Consider the following 20,949-nt stretch of genomic DNA (forward strand, 5'->3'; position numbering starts at 1 on the left):
TACTGTCACTTGTGTTATAAACTCGATGTGTTTACTATATTGTCGCTCGGGTCGCGACTAATCGCAGGGACCGGTCTATCATTAGCTATTCTATACACTTTTCAATAGCCTTATTGTGATGTGTGGGAGTTTTAAAAGCGAGCCATGAACAAAATATAATGCGAGTACCGGGAGGCATCAACTTTAGAGGTGACGGTATGTGCCTGTCAATATATGCCCCTCTTTTGAAGCCGACTATACCCGATGACCAGGCACCTTCAGTTTTCAAAATATTATACACAATGACCCCTTTTTCATTTTGATTGTACATAATGACCCTTTTTTTATATAAAAAAAACCCCAACGTTTTGTACTGATATGCGCCTACTTCGTGACGCACACCGACACCGCCTGGCTAATAATTATTTGGTGCAGAAGGGACACTAAAATGAATACACGGGATCGATACACGTGAATTGCTATGCACGATTTTGATATCAGACGAAAATCTTCTGATACCGGGTTAGAAAATGATGAATATCTCCCGTCATGATTTTTTTCTCAAGAAACCAGATTTGGTCTCATAAACTTGGAAATACGTGTTGAACAGATATGATAGTCGCTAGAATGCGCTTTGAAAATTGGCCGTGCGCTTTGAACTCAAAATTTGACCATTTTATATTGCGTTGGTCCTGTTATGGACTACAGCGTGCAGCGTGTAGTACAGCTGCACTCACTGCAGGCAGTATAAAAGTCGATGACCATTGACCTCAATGGGGTATACAAGCTTAATCACGCACAACCAAGATCGATTACCCGGCTATTGTGAGTAGCCTTAGTTATGTCCCTCGACTAATTATTAGTTTAAAAGAGCTTTAAAGGTTTGAACCAAATGGCTAATCGTGGCTGTGGATTTAACTTACCATGGCGATTCCTGCCATGAAGATGTAGGGTCGAAGACACTGTGCGACGCTTGTAGGCACATATACCCATCAATTCTAAAGTTGAGTGCCCCGGGGCGAGCGCATACTGCGGGCCAATGAACAATGAGATAGTGGCTTTTCTGATATCACTTTGAGGAACTGTTGAAGTATAAATCAGCCAACAGTAGGTGTGTCCAAATTGCACATCTTGAATTGAGACCAAGACATGCTGTTATTTCAATTGTTATACCGTTCCGGTTGGTTTATTACCTACCATTGCCTACGAGATGCAGTTCTAAGGTGACAGAGGGACAGGTCTGCAATTCGATTCCACAACCATTCATACCTTTCATCTGTTTTATTGTATTATCATGCGAATTGCTCCGTGGTACCTTACGGGTACCTGAATTTTATTTGAATGAAGATGACTCTGTCATGCTCGACGTCATATTGCATAATTTCTATACAGTATATGCAATAAACCAACCAGAACAGTATAACAATTGAAATAATAGGCAGTTCTAAGATAGGTTAAGAAGAATATAACGTCACAATTCTGTATTATTATTCAAGGTTGTAACGTGTGTCTATGCTGTCATGTAGGCCTACCTGGCAACAGACACGCCCCCGGTACAAACAGATGAAAAATGATACTTTGAGGTATTGTTTTTTTAATTTTTGTATGGCAGATCATACATACACATGTGCTGAGGTCAAAAAGGTAAAAATTTTGTTTTTGACCCCTGACTCACCTGTCATTCCAAACAACCCCTTAAGGCAGTCTGCAGACTCCACATGTTACATATAATATTTTATGTATAATACTTTTCGTGACGTCAAAAAGTATTACACGTCGAATGAGAAGTATGTACCGGGAAAATATATATTTTGTTATATTGGGTGTTGCTTAATTAATTCATAAGGAGTTGCTCAATTTCTAAGAGTGGTAAATTTAGTGAGTGTTCTTACACGCAATGAAGAACACCTTTTGATGTCTTCTTGCATAATATTTTAACTGTACAGTAGGCTTATACTTCAATTACTAATTTTAAAACAAACAAACCAAAAAAAACGGATAATTTACTACATTAATTTTATAGACATCCCACATAATAATATGGTAATAAAAATTGCTTTGATTTTATTCATGTTATCAATAATCATGAATAGTTTGGTACGGTATTTAGAGGCCTACGCTGGAATAAAAAAAAGCCGGATGACACAACACTTCACAACGCCACTCTACTTACGGGTAAAACAATAAATTAATAAGAGTTGCAGAACTGGTTACAACATAAACACGTTGGGTTATGAATTTGCAACACTTTGTGCATGTTGATATCGGTGATATTACATGTAATGTTGGAGTATGTTCTATTTATCATCCCAAAATAGGCCTACATTAAAACATGAATAATGTTAATCATATGCAACGCTTCTTATACATGTATGGGTACTAATGATCCCACAATTAATACAACTTTAATAAAACTATAATAAAATAATAATTTTAATACATATAATTAACAACCATAATAAAATTAATAGAACTACAATTAGTATAGGCCTACTAATAAACGCGTTGAACGTTTAAAAAGTATGACCCGTCTTTTTTTATTGTAATGTATACAAAAAGAAATTCCGCATAGAACATATAAATATTTGGCAAAGACTAACGCCTATATATTTAATTATTAGGCCTCTATGGCTTTCCACAGAGTATACTTATCATCACTGCCCCAGGGGTGCCCCTTTGTTTCTTTTTCGCAAGTCAAAGTGCTGCTAAACGTGAAACAAGATTAAAATTGAAATATATTTCTGAGTTGAAATAAATTCAACTCTACGAAAATATTTTTGTAATGTGCTTTTCTGATTGGCTGATTGTCAAGAGGATTGCGCACACGCATAAGCGTCATGCTGTAATAATTCCCTTGCCGATATCTATTATAACACCGTCTTTTGAAATCCATGCACCGTGTCATATGAAATAGGCTCGGACCATTCTTTGTGCACGATACAGCATCTTATTTCTCGTCCATATATCCATATGTCAAAAAAGTTTGGAAACTTACCAGAACGGCTTTATATAAGAACAATTTGAAATTTATTTGCATATTATTTCATATCAATGCAAGCATTGTTCTTTCCTGTCAAACATGACACCAAATTTGTGACCATAGCTTGTTTCATTGTTGAGTAACTGTCTTTGAAAGACAAGGAGGTCTCAAAACAAAATGTGCCAAATCTGTCATTGTCTGCGCCATTTGCATCAGTAAACATGAATAAGGAATGCCACATTGTTTCATTAAAAGCGGTTTCAAAGTACTGCCAGTCTCACATACCGGTCTTCTGCAGCCGTTCTTTTTCTTGTATGGCTACTTCTGGGTCTGTCTTTAACATTTCCGGTCGGACGACACTTGACTTTTAGCTTGGAGATCCTACTGCAAAAAAATCCAAAAGTCGCCGTAACGTGATTCTGAGGTATGCCAGCCTCAAGCTGACCAATAGCGAAGTTTTATCCAGGTCTGGTAATTGAACCATGTTTGATTAGAACTTTCTTGCAAATGACCACTATGAAGAAGTGACCAGCAAGATAGGTTGACTTGCGTTGATCTGTTTGAATGCACATGTACTAGAACTGCTAATCCCATCCTAGCACTTTTCATTCAACATGATGTACTGCAAACAACATTTCATACATTCTTTTATTCATGCATTAAACCACTCGTTCATTCATTCAGAGCAATAAGATGAGCGCAGATAATGGTCTATTTCGCACATTTTCTTTGAGACCTATCTGTCTTTCAAAGAAAGTTACCCAGCCGTGGAATAAATTATCGTCACAAATGAGGTGTCATTGTTGACAGGAAAGAACAATGTTTTCGCTGGTATGAAACAATATGGAGATAGATTTCAAAATTGTCTGATATACAACCGTTTTTTAAAGTTTCCAAACTTTTTTGAGGAATTTAATCCACAGATTTATTCACAATATTTCGACCCTTGGCCTTTATCAAGTGTGGGCTGCGATTCACGTACTTGAAAACAACCAAAGAAAAGATTGTTGCGTGAAGCGTGTGCGTGTGAAAAGCGACCGCGTGTTGTGCGTGCGTGTAAAGCGCACATACCATAAACATGCAGGAAATACACAAAAACGAAAACAGATACGCAGATCGCAACTCCTGGACTACTGAGCGGCATGATGGATGAAATTAAGAGTCACATTTATTTATATTGAATACATTAAATTGTAGATTCATGCCGTTGGGTTACTTGGGTTTGAGTGTCCCAAGTTGGAAAATGATTTGTTGTTCCATCAGCTTGCGGTTCTTTCTATCTGAAACTTGAGTAAGTGCTGTCACTTCGACATCATCCAAGGTGTGGTCACTGGTAGTGAAGTGCTCCGGAACTGGTCGGGAGATGTCACACAACTGAAGGATATCGCGTCTGTGCTCTGTAAATCTGTCGGCCAACCTACGCTCTATCTCCTCGATATGGGCAATTCCATGTTAAAATGACATTTTTTCAAAAATATGAACTTTGCAATTGGCAATGATTGATGATATATTTTGATTATACACCCTTTAAAGTTAACAAAAAAGAAATTTTCAAATGAATATCAGCTGCAGTATTTTTTTTTCATTGATTTGAAGGATTTAATGTATTTTCCTACATTTTGTTAATAGCAAATAGTCAAAAGTAATTAATTTTTTTTCTCATTAATATATGGAACAAAAACAATTCTTTTTTGTGATGGTGTTGTTTGATACATAATTTGTCAAAATAAAAAATAAAAAATTAGGAAGCTGTGTTGGTAATGGTCAGGATGGCACGGGAAGTTGTATAATGTTAAGCATGTAACGCGAGTCACAAAAAGAACAACTTTTTAATGCAGTAAAAATCTAAAGGGTTATAAATGTTCCCTTTCATTTTCCTCCTGGTTTGGGTCATAACTCATAATTATTTCATAAGGTTTTTGGTTTGCTACAATTGTACCACCAGAGACAGACTATTCAAAATGGTAACGCGAGTCACAATGTAACGCTTGAGTCACGATATTTAACGCTTGAGTCACACATATTATACAGCTCTCTATACAGTAGGGCTAGAAAATAATCCATAAATAATCACTAAAACTTCTCCCTCCCAATTTTACCCTCCCCAGAACTCATAATCATGTACATCACTTAACAAATTGCAGGACTGGAAACCGTTTTTGTCCGGTATTTGTCCCCATCTGTGAATTCAAATTCACAATTTGACTTTCCATTATAAACAACCATTATAAACACCCACTACCACCATTCCACCCCAGTTTCTCCACCTAACCCCAGAACAGAAGGTCATGTTTAAAGTTGAATTCCACAATATAAATTAAATAGAGCATGTTTAGAGCTTTCAAATTGGGCTATGTTATCAAATAGTGAGTGTAACAGTCACGTAACGTAACGCGAGTCACACACAAAGTTGGCCATTTTAGAAATACCAAACTCTAATGTACTTAAAATCAACTTTTGTGTGCAGCTTCTTGTTTGAGGAGAAATATTGAAAAAGTAAAAGCTCAATTTGGAAGGGGTAATTTTAGTAACAAAAGTCACAACCACATTTTTGCCAATAAATGTTACATCGTTACATAGAGTTATACACAAATTACAAGTTTATGTGTTTTGATACATGCTGTAATGCACAGTTTACATGGAGACTCTATTGCTGGAAATTTATTTCCAGCAAGGGAAAGTCCCCATGTATATTGGTAATTTTGCCAGGCAATGCTCCTGGACCTCTGACCTTTCATAGTTTCCTCAAAATAGAACCAGGGCTATTTTTTCAGGACAGTATACACTCTCCAGAGAGTTTCTCTGGTATGTTGATGACATATGCACACTTTTCAGCATATTTACCTGGTTTAGTCACATCTATGGTTTTATTGGTTACAATAGCTGCCCCAGATATAGTTCATTGAGGTCATAATTGCTGGACTCTATGTCCCCATGTAAATTGCATCGCCAGGGCAAGTAATCCATCAAAATAAAATTTACGGTTATTATGTAGGCAAGGGTAAAGTCTCCATGTAAATAGCGCTTAAAGAGAAGATGAATAAATCAAGTCTGAGGAATGCGTTCCACATTGATCAGCAGCAGCCTTTTATATTTTGCTAAGGGGCTCTACAATAAGCAGACCTCCCCTCTCAGCCTGCCATAAATTGCTTGATCCTCTTCTCGGCCTGCCAAAAAATCCTTACCCCTCTTTGCACATATGGAAAAATTTTAGGAACCCATTTTGCAAACCTTAAATGGTCTATATCAGTTTTGCATATACACCAGGTACAAAAAGAAACTCGTCAGTTATAGTCACCCTTGCTGTTCAACAACTTGATAATTTTGCATTATTCCGAAATATATATATTTTGTTAGTTGGATTTTGCTTTCTCGTTTGACATCCTGTTCATGAAAATCGAGCAAGAATTGACAAAGATATGTGCCTCCAAACCCCCAAACCCCAAAATCGAAAGTTGCAATTTTAACGATTCAATTATGCCTGTTACACTGTGTGCTTTATTGATCAGCCCGTGGTGCCTGTGTACAACATAACGATGCATCCCATTGAAAATCATTGAAATTGCAACTTTTAATTTTGGGGTTTGAGAGTTTGGAGGCGCATGTCGTGGTCAATTCTTGTTCAATTTTACGAACAGGGTGTCAAGTGAGAAAGCAAAGTCCAATTAACAAAATGTATATTTCAGAATAATCCAAAATGATCAGGTTGTTGAACAGCAAGGATGACTATAACTGACAAGTTTCTTTTTGTGCCTGGTGTATGAATGTTTCCATACAGTTTTTCAATGCATTTTATGTAATAAATGTATATGAAAATATTGTATTCTTATTCAAATTTTTAAATTTCCATCATTAGCCCCCATTACCACCACCCCAGCCCACCACCATACCACCCCAGAGGAGAGGGTCCTTTTTAATGCTGAATTACAGTATTTTTATAGTGCTAAAGTAAGACTGACCACAATGGAAATGAAATTGAGCATGTTTAAAGCTTTCAAAGTGGGACCATGTAATCAAAATAGTGAGCGTAGCGTGAGTCACGTAACTTGAGTCACGCACTTTCAATTTAGCTAAAGTTGGCCATTTTAAAATACCAATCTCAAATATACTTGGTGTTTGTTTCTGTAATACAGCTGAGATATAAGGTAATTACATAGTGGTATAAACTTTTGTCTGCAGCTGTTTGTTTGAGGAGAAATGTTGAACAAGTAAAAGCCTAATTTTGAAGGTGTAATTTTTTAACGTAGCGAGTCAGAATCACATTTTGCTAATAAATGTTTCATCTAGTTATTTACAAAATTAAAGTTTATGTGATTTGATACATTGGGTCAGTAAGTACATGTGGAGAGAAGATGAATAAACCAACTCCTTGTTCAATTGTATTTATATGACATTGAATGTGCTGATTTTATCAAAAATGTAACGCGAGTAACATGGAATTGCCCATATATAGACAGGTGGGATGGCGTTTGCAACTAATGCAATGAATCACATGGGTTGAAATGCAACTGAATGTTTTCTTGATGTGATACACTCCTCTGGGTCCCGCTACGTTGTTGTTGCTCCTCAGATGGCGGCAGGTGTTGCATCTGCGTGGCTTGCAGGTTACCGTGCCGTGGTTGGCTACCGTCTCTTCATCTGTTTGTGGTAGTGAAGAGCGAACAAGGTGATCTTTAACGTTCTTGTCGCGACGGTAGGACATAATGGGTTGTTCTTTGAAGATATCAGTGGTTGTAGGATGATCACTAATTATCTTCCAGTTGCGCATGATCACATTACTTACTGCAACAGTGGCTGGATGATATGTGAGTACAAGCGGGGACATTGGTGATTGTCGGCACGCTCTTCAGTGCGAAGGCTCTCTTCTCTGGTGATGGTATGAACCCGCTGTAATGCCGCAGAGTTTACATTGTCGAGGTAACCACAAGACTTGAAGAACTGGATCATGTCCAAGGATTGCTTGCTGAAGTCGGCTTCACTGCTGCATAGTCGTCTCAGGCGGAGAAGTTGTGAGAACGGTATGGAATTCTTACATGACTTTGGATGTGATGATGTGTAGGTCAAGTACGAAATGGGAGTCAGTGCTCTTGTAGTGTACTGAAGTGCAGAGATGATTGCCATCGATGGTGATCATGATGTCTAGGAAACTGATCTGTTCGTTGGAGATTTCCCAGGTATATCTAAGCGCCGGGTGGAATTGATTGACAAATTCCATGAAGTGTAACAAATCTTCTTCTCTGCAGTTAGCGTCGCGATTATGTCATCAATGTATCTGAGGAAGTGATGAGGTTTTGGACCCTTATACTGTTGTAGAAACTGTTGTTCAATGAAACCCATGAAGATACAAGCATATACTGGTCCGAATCTGGTACCCATCTTTACGCCCTGGGTCTGGAGGTAAAACTGTCCATTGAATTCAAAGCAATTGAGATTCGGAACAAGTTCAGCAAGTCGACAAATAGTGTCAGTTGATGGTTCTTTGATCTTACGTCTGTCAAGGAAATGACGTAAAGCTTGTAGTCACTCGTCATGTGGGATACTGGTGTACAAGGACTTCACATCCATAGTGAATAGTAGTGATTGATTTGCATTGAATGAAGTGAACATGGTTGAGAAGCCTAAGGGCATGTTGTGAGTCCTTGACATAATAATAGGCCTAGTGTATTTTCCAGCAAAAGGAATTTAATTATTGGGATTTGAGGGGTCCAATTTTTTTGGATTCGAGGGTCAGTTTCACACGGTTTCATAATGGACATGTCGGAATTAGTAAGAATATGTGCTTAAAAATAGGCATATTCTTGAAAATCTGAAATTTTGTTTATAAATATGGGTGCATTATAAACATTAATGAAGAAAATGCAAGCAAATGTGTGTATCTTATAACTGTTTTTAAGTTTATGAAATTAGATGTCATGGTGTAGGGAAAGCCAATGAAAAACACTACAGAGTACACAATGGTACAGGAATTCAGTTTCCTGGCACGGTGGATTTAGATCTGGTGAATTTATTACTATAGTAGGCCTACTGGTAAAGTGTAGAATAAACATCCAAAAGCACCTCTTGGATTTTTTAGCAGCATCAGTAGAAATTTATCTTTGATAGATTTTCGGATGACCTCGCTTGAATCTAGCAAACAATTAAGAGTCGGGATTATAGCGCGCTATTTAATGTGATTCAACTCGGCGTGGAACCCATTTTTATTTGACTTCTAATATACTTTTTGACGTCACGAAAAGTATTATACATAAAATATTATAATGTAACATATGGAGTCACCAATTTTTGGTGAAAGCATTTCTGCACGCTGTATCTTCTGCCATCAACATAATGAAATTAATAATAATTTGCATTTAGGCTTTGTTTGGGTTTTGTTGAGTTGAAATTACTGTAAGAATATTGTCCATTTTCTGATTGGTCTCTTGAAATAAAACTGAACAAAATTAACTTTCTGTTCAACAGAATAATACTGCATCTGCCATGCTATGGCTGGACCTACTCAAATGACCCGCCAAATGTACTGTGCGCTGTGTGCGGGCAGCGAACCTCGTGTTGCATTATGTCCCGTAAACATAGTAAACAGTTTGCTCAGGAATTTGGAATGCGGGCTAAATCATACGTTGTGAACTTTACATTCAGGGGAAGTGCAGTAGAGGGTACAAAGATTATGTCATGTGAAAAGGACATTAATATTTGTTAACAGCAACTTAGATTATTTTCACAAATCTACATGTAACCTTTTTGGGACACCGGTATAATCATAAAATCATGAACCAATAAATGCCCAAATACTACAGATATCATTTAGATTCATCACTTCTCTGCAGAACTTTAAAACATTCCTAAAGACTCATCTTATTCAAATTGTCGTTCAAGATGTAGATTAATTATTGTACTTAATTTATGGTATAGTAACCTTGTTTTTAATTTATGGCATTGTACAGCTGGCTTGTACCTTGCAAATAATTTGTGTATTTAGCTTTCATGTATTTTGCTTTGTAAAGCGCTTGGTGAACTTGCTTTTGTTGTGAGGCGCTCAAAAATATATTTTATTATTATTATTATTATTATTCAGATAATGTATAATTTGATGCTTTAATGAAGAGCTGAAAGTGTATTTGCATCATTTTATTTAGAAATACATATTCGTGGTTAAAACATTTAAACAATTCCGTAGCAAGCTCCCTATTTGAAAAAAGGGTTAAAAATATGCCCTTAAAAGCATTTATGTTTCTCAAAATGTATGCATGAAAAAATAAATCACCTACATGCTTCCAATCACACATTCTTTTCAGAACCACCACAGAGGATAAACCCACTGAGTCCACCCCGGTGTTGTCACCCACTATGAAGGCACTTGTATAATAGGCCTACTCCTCAGTTTATACCAAACAAATACGAACTATATACCTATTGTACCCAACTAGATTTTCATTATTATGATATGTAGGCCTACTAATAGGTCTACTCTTTTCTAATAAAGAAAAGATATCCATTTGAATGAAATCAAAACCACTCATGCTTAATTTTCATAGTAGAACATCACTATATGTTAGCATAGGCCTACACAATGCCATAATAGACATTGCATTTTCCATTTTTAGAGAAAAACTCCGTCACTTAAAGGCCCTTTCAGTGATTTCACAGGAACATTAAAAAAAATGGAAATTTGTCAGAGTTGCTTAGAAATAAAGAATAAGTCTACATAATTTCATTAAACCACTTTTCCCCTGAATACATCGACAAATTAGTAAAAAACAGAAGTTTTAGAAAGGTTTTCTACTTCAACTCAGATCGACTCGAGAAAATCGAGATTTTTCGTACAGTCGCCACCAATCGACTGGAAAAACTTCCTAGTCCAGTGTTTCTAACACGGGGAAGTAGAGTCTAAATTGATTTAAAACAGGCGCTTAATTTTTGTAGTAGAAAACAAAATAAGCAATTAAAGGTCACCGAAGCAAACTAACGGTCAATTCAAATATGAAAAACAGTTAAAATTGTGTATTTTGTTTAAAATAGTAGCTACTGATGTAATAAGTAGTAGAAACAATACGCATAAGCGTGTTAGTGCGTGGCAGAGTGAGCTTCTTTCGATCTCGAGTCGGACTTTTGTACTGTCAGTATCAAAAGTCCAGAATCATCAAATGCTTTATTTTGTCTAAAATACACGACTTTCGACCGAACCACTAGCAGGCTATGTTAGCACATCTATGCCAATTACAAAGGTACCAAAATCTGAATTTTGATGATTTTTACGATCGTCCGGATGAGCAAATCACTGAATGGGCCTTTAAAATGGACCAAATTGCCAATGTCAAAAAGTTAGGCATTTTAGACCCAAGTTATATAGCTATGCAGATTTATGTTTCTACTGTGAACAAATATACCTAAATTAAGCTGAGCAAAATGTAGCTGATGAGATCAATTAAGATCAATTAAGTCTTGATCACCATTAATCGAAACACGATAACTTTATATAGTTCCTCAAAAATAGAGAAACTTTAGTGTCTTTTCCCCTATGGAATAAATGGCCTTTTGGTTGGAATTTCTTCACAACCACCCATATTACAATCTCTATAATGCATGTCTTGCATGCAAAAACATAGCTTATTTTTACCTAAAACTTAGCAATTAATTTGCATGAAGGTAAAATATATAGCTATACCAATCTTTTCTCTAAAAATATAGGTCTACTGATATCTGAACATTAGATTGCGTAATCATCCCTTCACCAATAATTAAGAGCGGGGTTGGGGAATTGGAAGGAAGACATTTTTGACCAGCTGAGAGGGAAGGGTGCAAACCATTTTGGCAAGCCAAGAGGGGGCAAGTGATTTTTGGCACACATTAAGGGCTCGGATAGCAACATTTTCACATATTTTTTGTGGGACCTGAGAGCACATCATACATATTGAATTGCATTTTGAATACAAGGAATGTTCTTCTGATATCAAATACTAGTAATTTAGATTTTTTGAAATTTGCGATATAATGATTGAAAATTGATATTTTTGAAATTTAACAGTCATCAAAGTAAATTGAATAAATCTAATGATAATTTATTACTTAAAGTGTAAGTAGCTGGGATGAAAAGTCGTTCATCATATGAAAATTTTTACATTTAAGTATTAAAGATATAGATTTCTTTTCAAAACACCAAAAATGTAAGTCTTTTTGGAAAAAAAATGTATATCTTCAATATGAAAGGTCAGAATTTTAAATGATCATTGGCTTTTCATCCCAGCTACATATACTTTACATATCATTAGATTTATAAAGTTTACTCAGTGGACTGTTAATATCAAAAATGAAAAAAATAGTAATATTTTATAATTTGCCATAAAATTTGTATCATATCGCAAATTTCAAAGAATACTTATTCGGTATGTCTGATGTGCTCTCAGGTCCCACAAAAATACTGTGGAAACGTTGTTATCCGATTCATAATGGGGCCCCTTTTAAATAAAATGCTTAAAAAGCAGTATGCTTAAAATATGCAAATTTTCCTGTTTGTTGCACTCACAATATAGACCATTTAAGGGATGGGGTATGAACGTTTGGACAGTATTTATTGTGGGACATTAGAGCACACCAGACATATAGAATTGCATTCTGAATACGAAGAATGTCCTTCTGATATCATTTTTTTGAAATTCGCAGTGTAATACACATTTTATGGTAAATGATTAAATTTTTTTTTGATATTTAACAGTACTCGAAGTAAACTTTATAAATCTGATGATAATTATGTACTTAAAGTGTATGTAGGTAGGATGAAAAGCCGACGATCAGTTAGGTCTTTTGGGGAAAAAATCCATATCTTCAATATGGAAGGTCAAAATTTTCAATTGATTGTCGGCTTTTCCTCCCAGCTACATACACTTTAAGAATATATCATTAGATTTATAAAATTTACTTTCGAGGACTGTTATATATCAAAAATGTGAAAAATATCAAATTTTAATAATTTGTCATAAAATTTGTATTATATCGTGAATTTCAAAAAATGAAAATTATTTGATATCATTATTATTATGGATATGTCTGATCATCCTGATGTGCTCTCATGTCCCACAAAAAATACTGTCAAAACGCTCATTCCAGATCCCTTAAGGTTTGCACATTTAGATCCCAAAAAATTTAGCATGGGAGGGGGAGGGGCAAGATTTTTTGGCAGGCCGAGAGGGGTTGGGAAGTGATTTTTGGCAGGCCCAGAGGGGGCAAATGATTAAAAATTGATATTTTTGATATTTAACAGTCCTCGAAGTAAACTTTATAAATCTAATGATATGTACTTAAAGTGTATGTAGCTGGGATAAAAAGTGTATGTAGCTATTGAAGATATGTATTTTTTCCCAAAAACACCACAAAAAAATAAAAATTTGGTGTTTTGGGAAAAAATCCATATCTTCAATACGAAAGGTCAAACATTTCATTTGATTGTCAGCTTTTCATCCCAGCTACATACACTTTAAGTACTCATCATTAGATTCATATTTAAAATGAACTTGGTGGTTGATTAAAACATTGTTGTTTACAACATTGTTTCATGAAGGCAAGCCAAGCAGGCTAGGCCGACCTACACTCATCAGATCAGAACATCAGAACATAATGCAATGAGTGTAGGATGGCCTGGTTGAGCAATTTACTATGTGGATGATTTACCTGGATTGCTTGGATTTATCATTAGATTTAGAAAGTTTACTTCGAGGACTCATTTGCCCCCTCTGGGCCTGCCAAAAATCACTTCCCAACCCCTCTGGGCCTGCCAAAAAATCTTGCCAATTATATCACAAATTTAAAAAAAAAATCAAAATTATTTGATATCATCAGGACATTCCTCGTATTCAGAATTCAATTCGATATGTCTGATGCATGATGTGCTCTCATGTGCATGTCCCATAAAAAATACTGTCCAAGTGACAAACGTTCATACCAGAGCCCTTACCCCAGTTTCAGACCAATTTTAATCTCATGTTTTGGTTATTTTTTGCAATACAATTGCACATTTTTGTTTGAGTACTTTACTTTGTGATGAGAATTTCCAATGCAAGAGGCATTTTTCTGATGGGAATTCCCAAACAATAGGTATTTAAATCAATGGAATTCCCGAGCAATAGGCATTATAGCCATTCAATCTAGGCATTTTCGTGATGGGAATTCCCATGCAATATTGAGAGGAAAAGGAGTTGGAAATGGGGGGGGGGGTGTGGATAATCTGAAATAGCAAATTTTCAGCATGAAGTAAGTGCCTAAGTTCCGCAATTGACTGGTAAGATTCCTTGTGTGTATCCCCAATTGCAGCATGAAATAAGTGTCTGTGAGAGCGACACTCTGCCACACCTTAATACCCAATGAATATATTCCCATTTCGCGGTACTTCCCCAATTGACTGGTAAGAACCCTTGTGTGTATCCCCAATTGCAGCATGAAATAAGTGTCTGTGAGAGCGACACTCTGCCACACCTTTGTGTCCAATTCGATTCCCCAATTGACTGGTAAGAATCCTTGTGTGTATCCCCAATGGCAGCATGAAATAAGTGTCTGTGAGAGCGACACTCTACACCTTAATGCTCAATGAATATATTCCCATTTCGCGGTACTTCCCCAATTGACTGGTAAGAATCCTTGTGTGTATCCCCAATTGCAGTATGAAATAAGTGTCTGTGATAGCGACACTGCCACACCTTAATGCCCAATGGATATATTCACATTTCGCGGTACTTCCCCAATTGACTGGTAAGAACCCTGCCACTGTGACACTGCCACACCTAAATGCCCAATGAATATATTCACAGTTCGCGGTACTTCCCCAATTGACTGGTAAGAACCCTTGTGTGTATCCCCAATTGCAGCATGAAATAAGTGTCTGTGAGAGCGACACTCTGCCACACCTTTGTGTCCAATTCGATTCCCCAATTGACTGGTAAGAATCCTTGTGTGTATCCCCAATTTCAGCATGAAATAAGTGTCTGATTGTTATATTCTGCCACATCCCTATGTAAACAAAAGAGAAATATGAAGATATCCTTATTTCGCGGTACTTCCCCAATTGACTAGTAAGAATCCTTGTATGTATCCCCAATTTCAGCATGAAATAAGTGTCTGTAATTGGTCGTATGTCATGAATATTACACACTGAAAAATGACATAAACGTCACCAATATGTACTGCAGTAAGCATAACTTTTATTCCTTACATTTAAAGTGCACACACATATATATTTTTGGAAAGCTTATTACAAGGATGTTAGATACGGCAAAAAGAGATCCAATATTCAGGGCGGGTAAAATTCCTATAGGGTGTAACATAAAAAAAAAATACATATTTTGAAATTTTGATATACCTGAGTCATCTTTTTCTCCCAAAATGTACAAGTCAAAACAGATGTGGATTAAAAAAATATGACAATGGCCCACAAACAAATCATAGACGGGACGACTGGTGGTGTTCTGTGTTGATCATACAGGGTGGTCAAATTCGACTGTATTTTTTGATGCAAAAAAATTAATTTGAAGATCAATTAACTTCTTTATTTAAGTAGCAGTCCTATATTTCATCACTGAAAATGTACATTAGAAAGAGAAATACATGAGTCGTGAGTTTCTGCCCATAGTTATACTCAAATATTAAGTATACAGGGTGATCAACATATTATACAGGGTGATCATGTTTGACTCATTAGTACGAAATTCATCAAAATTAAACAGGTTTAATGTAGTAAGTGTAGTCATGGAATACAAACTTCATTTTCTTCTATGTAATTAAATGGCCCTTTGTACATTCTGTTAAGTACATATATTATTTGTCATCTCTATGCAAAATGGTACTATACAGGGTGACTTTAAATATGGTATATTATTAGGCGGATATTGAGCACATATTGTCTTCATGGTCTTGAACCCGAAGTACAAATTTATTGTTTTCATGTATCATATCTATTCCAACATAAAGAACACAACCTGTTGGAATAACCACATTTGAATCATGCTTAGCTTGTTTGTATACATCCTTTCCTTCAATTCCCTACACTTGTACAGGGTGTCCAAAAAAAAAAGAGGCCCCACATTGCGCCCCCTTTTTCTCCTATTTCTGAAAAGTTGATCAAATATATTTTGGTATGCAAAGAAACCTACAATCGTTAGCTTTAATAAACCAAAACAATTATTTCAATCGGCTCATAACTTTTGAAGATATGTCCTTTTAAAGAAATGTATCCGTTTTTCACTCTGTCCACGGAGGAGGTTTGGCTACTTCAAAGATTGAAAAGTGCATATACCATGCATGAATATAAAACATTCCTCGATGATAACTTTATAAAATAACAACTTTATTTAAGGGAATGGGCTTTACCGGTGGGCTTATGGGTTATGGATTTTGTTAAGTGTCATTAATTTGGGCGAAATTGATGTGGGATGGGACTTCTTTTGCTATACTTGCAATTACTTATGTTTTTCTCATTTCTTGCTTTCTTTTTATTGACAACATAAGTCATTTCTCTTTTTGGAATAAAAGGTACCCCTGAAAAGGGCTGTTTAGTTTGTCTTTGGTTCTTTTGAAGTGAGTTTACTGTGCTGCTCTGCCCTCTACCTGGTTGCCTCCGTGGCGAATACAGGTTTCAGCCCTAGTTCTCATTGCATTAATTGCGTTGCGTACCATCCTTAAGGCCTTGTCGCGGATACTTGCGAATGCAGCAATGTCTGAGGTTGTGAAGATGTTTGAAGCTAGCTGGTGATCCTCGCTTATAGTGAATGCTTTCCCAAGACTAATGCTATTATCTATCCATGTCATTAACCGTGTGTTTCGTTTAAATCTTTGATGTAGCCAAACCTCATCCGTGGACAGAGTGAAAAAGCAGGTACATTTCTTAAAGAGGGCATATCTTCAAAAATTGTGAGCCGATTGAAAGAATTGTTTTGGTTTAATTAAAGCTAACGATTTAGGGTTTCTTTACATACCAAAATATATTTGATCAACGTTTCAGAAATAGGAGAAAAAGAGGGCGCAATGTGGGGCCTCTTTTTTTTGGGACAACCTGTAGTTCAAATGCAACACTAATGCAATACTAGTCCAAATGTGCTGGAAATGGTTTTATTTTTAGAGCAGACCTCTAGCAATAAATTGATACCAAATACTTTGAACACAGTCAAGTACTTTAAGAATAAACTTGAATGAAACTTGACACAAAAATGGCTCCCCCATTTTAGCGTACCCAGTTCATGGCATACGACCAATTGCAACATTCTGCCACACCCCCATGTAATCAAAAGAGAATTGGAGATATCCCTACTTCCCCAATTGACTCCTGTGGGAATCCTGCCATGTTGAAGGAAATGTGGCAAATATTGCACAAGAATAATTTTCCAGATCTGAAAGAACCCCAGGACTGGGAGAATTAAAACATACAATGTACTTTCAGGGTTCCTTATTATTTCATTTCATTTTAGTTCTCAATACTTTTCCTAAAGTAGCTAAAATTGGCTTTAAACAGTTATATACACACCCTTCCAGAACTTGAGAGGGTTGTTCACATTTATATGAACACACTCCGTTTTTCCCTCTTTCATGTTAAAAACTCATTTGGGTGTGTATTGGTGTGTGTCCACAGTTCCAATGTCCCCAGTTAATATGTTAAATACCCATACACACTTCCAGAACTTTACATTTAAAATGGGGATATTCTGTATCCCCATATTTCATGTTAAAAATCTCATTGAGTGTGTATTGGTGTGTGTCCACAGTTCCAATGTAAAAAATCACTAGGACAAGGAATTTGAAATTTGTAATTCCCACTACAGATTGTTGATAAGTAGGGTATACCTACACATAAGCAATAAAAATTTCAAGCATAATGTCATGCAATAGGTTGTCCCCAATTTCCTACATCTCTACCCATGTCCCCATTTTCAGGGTTATGTGGGTAGGGGTGGGGGGGTGTGCGATGTGTGCGTGTGTGTGTTCGGAAAAAGCTTGTGAGCGCGTTATCTTGAGAACCGTAAGTGCTATGATGATGAAACTTTATAGGGGGTAGCATGACCAGAGGGTGTCGACCTGATTAGATTTTGAGCGCAAAATATGGTAATTAAGTACCTAATTTGCATAATTTATGCGTAATAAGCAAAATACCTTGTGAACAGATTATCTGGAGATCCGTATTGGGTACAGTGACGTAACTTGGTGGGGAGTAGCGTGGCCAGATGTTCTCGACCTGATTAGATTTTCAGCGCAAAATATGCTAATTAAGTACCTAATTTGCATAATTTATGCGTATTTGATGCGTATCAAGAAAAAAAAAACCTTGTGAACAGCTTATCTGGAGATCCGTATGGGGTACAGTGGCGTAACTTGGTGGGGAGTAGCGTGGCCAGATGTTCTCGACCTGATTAGATTTTCAGCGCAAAATATGCTAATTAAGTACCTAATTTGCATAATTTATGCGTATTTGATGCGTATCAAGCAAAAAACCCTTGTGAACAGCTTATCTGGAGATCCGTATGGGGTACAGTGACGTAACTTGGTGAGGAGTAAGCGGGGCCAGAGGTTCTCGACCTGATTAGATTTTGAGCGTAAAATATGGTAATTAAGTACCTAATTTGCATAATATATGCGTAATAAGCAAAATACCTTGTGAACAGATTATCTGGAGATCCGTATGGGGTACAGTGACGTAACTTAGTGGGGAGTTGCGTGGCCAGAGGTACTCGACCTGATTAGATTTTCATGAGGTCAAAGGTCACATACAAGGTCAAAGGTCAACTGAGGTCACCAAATCTTTTAATAATTAAATTTCAACTGTGCATCACATATCCCAATAACAGCTTGATCGGTCATGTAATTAAGGAAATATGACGACTTTAAGATAGTCGCTTTCTTTGTAAAGTATAGACGAATCCAAGTAGCCAAGTCATGGTCAGGATTTGGTCGGACATCTTTGGGTAGCCGCTAGCCCCAACCTGGTGTTTTGAGCGTCCAATTGTGCAAATAAAAGCCGCCTAACACCTAGAGAAGATGCAAGGACGAGGAGGGTTAATAGAATAATAGCTAATAATATATATAATGGAGATAATTCCATGAGGTAATCCCGTCGCATCTATTCATATACATAGTCCTTTTGTTCGCAAGTACATCAATGCATAGATACCGCGTATAGTTAATCCGATTATTATGTAACTTCAACAATGAATAGACCATGCTGTGTGTTTTGTCGAAGGGAACTGTATTGTGTTTTTCTTTTGTCTACCTGTGTTTTCGCAGTCTAAGGTGTAAAACGGGTGATGGAATGCAGTTTAAAATTTCCGCCAAGGCGAATCATTTCACATTTTGAGTGCATTGTAGCCGACGGCTACCCAACTAAAGGCTGCTAGTCAGGTGTAGGAATGCGTGTATTTGGATTCGTCTATAGCAAAGTAGCACTTTCAATGAGTGATAACTCGTAAAGGAAGCATCTTTCTGTTTTGATTTATTTGATGAAATAGTTCTTTGGTATTGCCAAATTTGATTTTTCAAGCGCAACATACTTTTTCCAATTTCGTGAGGTCAAAGGTCACATACAAGGTCAAAGGTCAACTGAGGTCACCAAATCTTTTAACAATTAATTTTCAACTGTGCATCACATATCCCAATAACAGCTTGATCGGTCATGTAATTAAGGAAATATAGCGACTTTAAGATAGTCGCTTTCCATGTAAAGTATAGCAAAGTAGCACTTTCAATGAGTGATAACTTCGTAAAGGAAGCATCTTTCTGTTTTGATTTATTACTTTGATGAAATAGTTCTTTGGTTTTGCCAAATTTTGGAAGGTCATTACGGGGTCATCCGAGGTCACTCAGGGTCATCTGAGGTCAAGTTATTAAAAACTCGTATGGGCATGAAACTTGGTGGGTACAGTCATCATTTAAAGCCACATTTTGGAAGGTCATTTTGGGGTCACCAGGGGTCATCTGAGGTCAAATTAGTAAAACTGTCGTATGGACATGAAACTTGGTGGGTACAGTCAACATTTAAAGCCAAATTTTTGGAAGGTCATTTTGGGGTCACCAGGGTCATCTGAGGTCAAATTAGTAAAAACTGTCGTATGGACATGAAACTTGGTGGGTACAGTCAATATTTCAAGCCAAATTTTTGGAAGGTCATTTCGGGGTCATCTGAGGTGAAATTAGTAAAAACTGTTGGATGGACATGGAACTTGGTGGGTACAGTCAACATTTAAAGCCAAATATTTGGAAGGTAATTTCGGAGTCACCAGGGGTCATCTGAGGACAAATTAGTAAAAACTCGTATGGGCATGAAACTTGATGGGTACAGTCAACATTTAAAGCCAAATTTTTGGAAGGTCATTTCGAGGCCACCAGGGGTCATCTGAGGTCAAATTAGTAAAAACTGTCGTATGGGCATGAAACTTAGCACGAGAGGTACAGTCAACATTTAGAGCCAAAATTTTAGGTCATTTCAGGGCCACCAGGGGTCATCTGAGGTCATATTAGTAAAAACTGTTGCATGGGCATGAAACTTGGTGGGTACAGTTACCATCGGCCAGATAATCGTGCCCAGCCGATAACCGCCAAATTCATTTACCTCTCTACCAACAGTTATCGCAAAAGCAGGTGGTCACAAAAGCAGGCGAGACTCGTGGTTCGAGAACCGCCTTGTATATGACAGAACTAGTCTTAAGTTACAACTTAAGTTTCAGACCTCTCTCTCTTCATGAGGGCGCTGTTCGAAATGTAAATGTGAGCTCAAATTTTTGGGTATGCATTGTATTTATCCTATATATACCATCAGTGACAACAAAAAATAATTAATCTGACAAAAATGTGAATTTAGGGGGCTAAACTTGCCAGTTTACAAAACATTACATTTTTCTTGCATATTTAATGACCCCGTGACACAAACATAATTACAGGAATATATTTTTAGAGGTACAACATATGAGTAAAATATAAAGCAAATCTGAGGGGGTCAGGTGGGGAGCCTCCTTGATATGATATGGAGT

General features: G+C 36.8%; 1 protein-coding gene across 1 annotated transcript in view; it reads left to right on the forward strand.

Annotated features, from left to right (window-relative positions):
* The window catches only part of LOC140146277 (phosphatidylinositol-3-phosphatase SAC1-B-like), an 88,685-nt gene that overhangs the window by 28,030 nt on the left and 39,706 nt on the right, over positions 1-20,949 (forward strand).

This window comes from Amphiura filiformis, chromosome 2 (genome assembly GCF_039555335.1).
Source record: "Amphiura filiformis chromosome 2, Afil_fr2py, whole genome shotgun sequence".
NCBI classification, from domain to species: Eukaryota; Metazoa; Echinodermata; class Ophiuroidea; order Amphilepidida; family Amphiuridae; genus Amphiura; species Amphiura filiformis.